The sequence below is a fragment of the Somniosus microcephalus genome, chromosome 5 (assembly GCF_052327205.1).
Source record: "Somniosus microcephalus isolate GS21.2 chromosome 5, FLI_Smic_1.0, whole genome shotgun sequence".
In the NCBI taxonomy this organism is placed as follows: Eukaryota; Metazoa; Chordata; class Chondrichthyes; order Squaliformes; family Somniosidae; genus Somniosus; species Somniosus microcephalus.
This window is the reverse complement of record NC_140991.1, coordinates 8,529,628-8,535,814: the sequence shown is the minus strand read 5'-3', so window position 1 is coordinate 8,535,814 and position 6,187 is coordinate 8,529,628.

The following is a 6,187-nucleotide window of genomic DNA, read 5'->3' as shown; positions in this document are numbered from 1 at the left end:
GTGTCGGAGGGGCAGTACTGAGTGAGCGCTGCACTGTCGAAGGGGCAGCACTGGGAGCACGGCACTGTCGGAGGTGCAGTACTGAGGGACTGCTGCACTGTCGGAGGGGCAGTACTGAGGGAGTGTTGCACTGTCGGAGGGGCAGTACTGAGGGAGCGCTGCACTGTTGGAGGGGCAGTACTGAGGGAGCGCTGCACTGTCAGAGGGGCAGTACTGAGGGAGCGCTGCACTGCCGGAGGGGCAGTACTGAGAGAGTGCTGCACTGTCAGAGGGGCAGTACTGAGGGAGTGCTGCAGTGTCGGAGGGGCAGTACGGAGTGAGCGCTGCACTGTCGAAGGGGCAGTACTGAGAGAGTGCTGCACTGTCAGAGGGGCAGTACTCAGGGAGCACTGCACTGTCGGGGGGCAGTACTGAGGGAGTGCTGCACTGTCGGAGGGTCAGTACTGAGGGAGTGCTGCACTGTCGGAGGGTCAGTACTGAGGGAGTGCTGCACTGTCGGAGGGGCAGTTTTGAAGGAGTGCTGCATTGTCGGAGGGGCAGTACTGAGGGAGTGCTGCACTGTTGGAGGGGCAGCACTGAGAGCGCGACACTGTCGGTGGGGCAGTTTTGAGGGAGTGCTGCACTGTCGGAGGTGCAGCACTGGGAGCGCTGCACTGTCGGAGAGGCAGTACTGAGGGAGTGCTGCATTGTCGGAGGGGCGGTATTGAGGGAGCGCGGCACTGTCGGAGCGGCAGTACTGTGTGAGCGCCGCACTGTCTTAGGGGCAGTACTGAGTGTGCGCTGCACTGTCGGAGGGGCAGTACTGAGGGAGCGCTGCACTGTCGGAGGGGCAGTACTGATGGAGTGCTGCAATGTCGGAGGGGCAGAACTGAGGGAGTGCTGCACTGTCGGAGGGGCAGTACTGAGGGAGTGCCGCATTGTTGGAGGGGCAGTACTGAGGGAGTGCCGCACTGTCGGAGGGGCAGTACTGAGGGAGTGCTGCATTGTTGGAGGGGCAGTACTGAGGGAGTGCTGCACTGTCGGTGGGGCAGTACTGAGGGATTGCTGCACTATCGGAGGGGCAGTACTGAGAGAGTGCTGCACTGTCAGAGGGGCAATACTCAGGGAGCACTGCACTGTCGGGGGGCAGTACTGAGGGAGTGCTGCACTGTCGGAGGGGCAGTACTGATGGAGCGCTGCACTGTCGGAGGGGCGGGTACTGAGGGAGCGCTGCACTTTCGGAGGGAAAGTACTGAGGGAGCACCGCACTGATGGAGGGGCAGTACTGAGGGAGCGCTGCACTGTCGGAGGGGCAGTACTGAGGGAGTGCTGCACTGTCGGAGTGGCAGTACTGAGGGAGTGCCGCATTGTTGGAGGGGCAGTACTGAGGGAGTGCCGCACTGTCGGAGGGGCAGTACTGAGGGAGTTCTGCATTGTTGGAGGGGCAGTACTGAGGGAGTGCTGCACTATCGGAGGGGCAGTACTGAGAGAGTGCTGCACTGTCAGAGGGGCAATACTCAGGGAGCACTGCACTGTCGGGGGGCAGTACTGAGGGAGTGCTGCACTGTCGGAGGGGCAGTACTGATGGAGTGCTGCACTATCGGAGGGGCAGTACTGAGAGAGTGCTGCACTGTCAGAGGGGCAATACTCAGGGAGCACTGCACTGTCGGGGGGCAGTACTGAGGGAGTGCTGCACTGTCGGAGGGGCAGTACTGATGGAGCGCTGCACTGTCGGAGGGGCGGTACTGAGGGAGCGCTGCACTTTCGGAGGGAAAGTACTGAGGGAGCACCGCACTGACGGAGGGGCAGTACTGAGGGAGCGCTGCACTGTCGGAGGGGCAGTACTGAGGGCGCGCTGCACTGTCGGAGGGGCAGTACTGATGGAGTGCTGCAATGTCGGAGGGGCAGAACTGAGGGAGTGCTGCACTGTCGGAGGGGCAGTACTGAGGGAGTGCCGCATTGTTGGAGGGGCAGTACTGAGGGAGTGCCGCACTGTCGGAGGGGCAGTACTGAGGGAGTTCTGCATTGTTGGAGGGGCAGTACTGAGGGAGTGCTGCACTGTCAGTGGGGCAGTACTGAGGGAGTGCTGCACTATCGGAGGGGCAGTACTGAGAGAGTGCTGCACTGTCAGAGGGGCAATACTCAGGGAGCACTGCACTGTCGGGGGGCAGTACTGAGGGAGCGCTGCACTGTCGGAGGGGCAGTACTGATGGAGTGCTACACTGTCGGAGGGGCAGTACTGATGGAATGCTGCACTGTCAGAGGAGCAGTACTGATGGAGTGCTGCACTGTCGGAGGGTCAGTGCTGAGGGAGTGCTGCACTGTCAGAGGAGCAGTACTGAGGGAGCGCTGCAGTGTCGGAGGGGCAGTACTGAGTGAGCGCTGCACTGTCGAAGGGGCAGCACTGGGAGCACGGCACTGTCGGAGGTGCAGTACTGAGGGACTGCTGCACTGTCGGAGGGGCAGTACTGAGGGAGTGTTGCACTGTCGGAGGGGCAGTACTGAGGGAGCGCTGCACTGTTGGAGGGGCAGTACTGAGGGAGCGCTGCACTGTCAGAGGGGCAGTACTGAGGGAGCGCTGCACTGCCGGAGGGGCAGTACTGAGAGAGTGCTGCACTGTCAGAGGGGCAGTACTGAGGGAGTGCTGCAGTGTCGGAGGGGCAGTACGGAGTGAGCGCTGCACTGTCGAAGGGGCAGCACTGGGAGCACTTCACTGTCGGAGGGGCAGTACTGAGGGAGTGCTGCACTGTCAGAGGGGCAGTACTGAGGGAGTTTTGCACTGTCGGATGGGTAGTACTGAGGGAGTGTTGCACTGTCGGAGGGACAGTACTGAGGGAGCGCCGCACTGTCGGAGGGGCAGTACTGAGGGAGTGCCGCACTGTCGGAGGGGCAGTACTGAGGGAGTGCTGCATTGTTGGAGGGGCAGTACTGAGGGAGTGCTGCACTGTCGGTGGGGCAGTACTGAGGGATTGCTGCACTATCGGAGGGGCAGTACTGAGAGAGTGCTGCACTGTCAGAGGGGCAATACTCAGGGAGCACTGCACTGTCGGGGGGCAGTACTGAGGGAGTGCTGCACTGTCGGAGGGGCAGTACTGATGGAGCGCTGCACTGTCGGAGGGGCAGTACTGAGGGAGCGCTGCACTGTTGGAGGGGCAGTACTGAGGGAGCGCTGCACTGTCAGAGGGGCAGTACTGAGGGAGCGCTGCACTGCCGGAGGGGCAGTACTGAGAGAGTGCTGCACTGTCAGAGGGGCAGTAGTGAGGGAGTGCTGCAGTGTCGGAGGGGCAGTGCGGAGTGAGCGCTGCACTGTCGAAGGGGCAGCACTGGGAGCACTTCACTGTCGGAGGGGCAGTACTGAGGGAGTGCTGCACTGTCAGAGGGGCAGTACTGAGGGAGTTTTGCACTGTCGGATGGGTAGTACTGAGGGAGTGTTGCACTGTCGGAGGGGCAGTACTGAGGGAGCGCCGCACTGTCGGAGGGGCAGTACTGAGGGAGCGCTGCACTGTTGGAGGGGCAGTACTGAGGGAGCGCTGCACTGTCGGAGGGGCAGTACTGATGGAGTGCTGCACTGTCGGAGGGGCAGAACTGAGGGACTGCTGCACTGTCGGAGGGGCAGTACTGAGGGAGTGCCGCATTGTTGGAGGGGCAGTACTGAGGGAGTGCCGCACTGTCAGAGGGGCAGTACTGAGGGAGTGCTGCACTATCGGAGGGGCAGTACTGAGAGAGTGCTGCACTGTCAGAGGGGCAGTACTCAGGGAGCACTGCACTGTCGGGGGGCAGTACTGAGGGAGTGCTGCACTGTCGGAGGGGCAGTACTGATGGAGTGCTGCACTGTCGGAGGGTCAGTACTGAGGGAGTGCTGCACTGTGGAGGGGCAGTTTTGAAGGAGTGCCGCATTGTCGGAGGGGCAGTACTGAGGGAGTGCTGCACTGTTGGAGGGGCAGCACTGGGAGCGCGACACTGTCGGTGGGGCAGTTTTGAGGGAGTGCTGCACTGTCGGAGGGGCAGCACTGGGAGCGCTGCACTGTCGGAGAGGCAGTACTGAGGGAGTGCTGCATTGTCGGAGGGGCGGTATTGAGGGAGCGTGGCACTGTCGGAGCGGCAGTACTGTGTGAGCGCCGCACTGTCGTAGGGGCAGTACTGAGTGTGCGCTGCACTGTCAGAGGGGCGGTACTGAGGGAGTGCTGCACTGTCGGAGGGGCAGAACTGAGGGAGTGCCGCCCTTTCGGAGGGGCAGTTTTGAGGGAGTGCTGCACTGTTGGAGGGGCTGTACTGAGGGAGTGCTGCATTGTCGGAGGGGCAGTACTGAGGGAGTGCCGCACTGTCGGAGGTGCAGTACTGAGGGAGTGCTGCACTGTCGGAGGGGCAGTACTGAGGGAGTGCTGCACTGTTGGAGGGGCAGTACTGAGGGAGTGTTGCACTGTCGGAGGTGCATTACTGAGGGAGTGCTGCACTGTCGGAGGGGCAGTACTGAGGGAGCGCTGCAGTGTCGGAGGGGCAGTACTGAGGGAGTGTTGCATTGTCGGAGGTGCAGTACTGAGGGAGTGCTGCACTATCGGAGGGGCAGTACTGTAAGAGTGCTGCACTGTCAGAGGAGCAGTACTGAGGGAGTGCTGCAGTGTCGGAGGGGCAGTACTGAGTGAGCGCTGCACTGTCGAAGGGGCAGCACTGGGAGGACGGCACTGTCAGAGGTGCAGTACTGAGGGAGTGCTGCACTGTCGGAGGGGCAGTACTGAGGGAGTGTTGCACTGTCGGAGGGGCAGTACTGAGGGAGCGCTGCACTGTCGGAGGGGCAGTACTGAGGGAGCGCTGCACTGTCAGAGGGGCAGTACTGAGGGAGCGCTGCACTGCCGGAGGGGCAGTACTGAGAGAGTGCTGCAGTGTCAGAGGGGCAGTGCTGAGGGAGTGCTGCAGTGTCGGAGGGGCAGTACTGAGTGAGCGCTGCACTGTCGAAGGGGCAGCACTGGGAGCACTGCACTGTTGGAGGGGCAGTACTGAGGGAGTGCTGCACTGTCAGAGGGGCAGTACTGAGGGAGTTTTGCACTGTCGGATGGGTAGTACTGAGGGAGTGTTGCACTGTCGGAGGGGCAGTACTGAGGGAGCGCCGCACTGTCGGAGGGGCAGTACTGAGGGAGCGCTGCACTGTCGGAGGGGCGGTACTGAGGGAGCGCTGCACTTTCGGAGGGGCAGTACTGAGGGAGCACCGCACTGTCAGAGGGGCGATACTGCGGGAGCGCTGCATTGTTGGAGGGGCAGTACTGAGTGAGCGCTGCACTGTCGGAGGGGCAGTACTGATGGAGTGCTGCACTGTCGGAGGGGCAGAACTGAGGGAGTGCTGCACTGTCGGAGGGGCAGTACTGAGGGAGTGCCGCATTGTTGGAGGGGCAGTACTGAGGGAGTGCCGCACTGTCAGAGGGGCAGTACTGAGGGAGTGCCGCATTGTTGGAGGGGCAGTACTGAGGGAGTGCTGCACTGTCGGAGGGGCAGTACTGACGGAGTGCTGCACTATCGGAGGGGCAGTACTGAGAGAGTGCTGCACTGTCAGAGGGGCAGTACTCAGGGAGCACTGCACTGTCGGGGGGCAGTACTGAGGGAGTGCTGCACTGTCGGAGGGTCAGTACTGAGGGAGTGCTGCACTGTCGGAGGGGCAGTTTTGAAGGAGTGCCGCATTGTCGGAGGGGCAGTACTGACGGAGTGCTGCACTATCGGAGGGGCAGTACTGAGAGAGTGCTGCACTGTCAGAGGGGCAGTACTCAGGGAGCACTGCACTGTCGGGGGGCAGTACTGAGGGAGTGCTGCACTGTCGGAGGGGCAGTACTGATGGAGTGCTGCACTGTCGGAGGGTCAGTACTGAGGGAGTGCTGCACTGTCGGAGGCGCAGTTTTGAAGGAGTGCCGCATTGTCGGAGGGGCAGTACTGAGGGAGTGCTGCACTGTCGGAGGGGCAGCACTGGGAGCGCGACACTGTCGGTGGGGCAGTTTTGAGGGAGTGCTGCACTGTCGGAGGGGCAGCACTGGGAGCGCTGCACTGTCGGAGGGGTAGTACTGAGGGATTGCTGCACTGTCGGAGAGGCAGTACTGAGGGAGTGCTGCATTGTCGGAGGGGCGGTACTGAGGGAGCGCGGCACTGTTGGAGCGGCAGTACTGTGTGAGCGCCGCACTGTCGTAGGGGCAGTACTGAGGGTGCGCTGCACTGTCAGAGGGGCGGT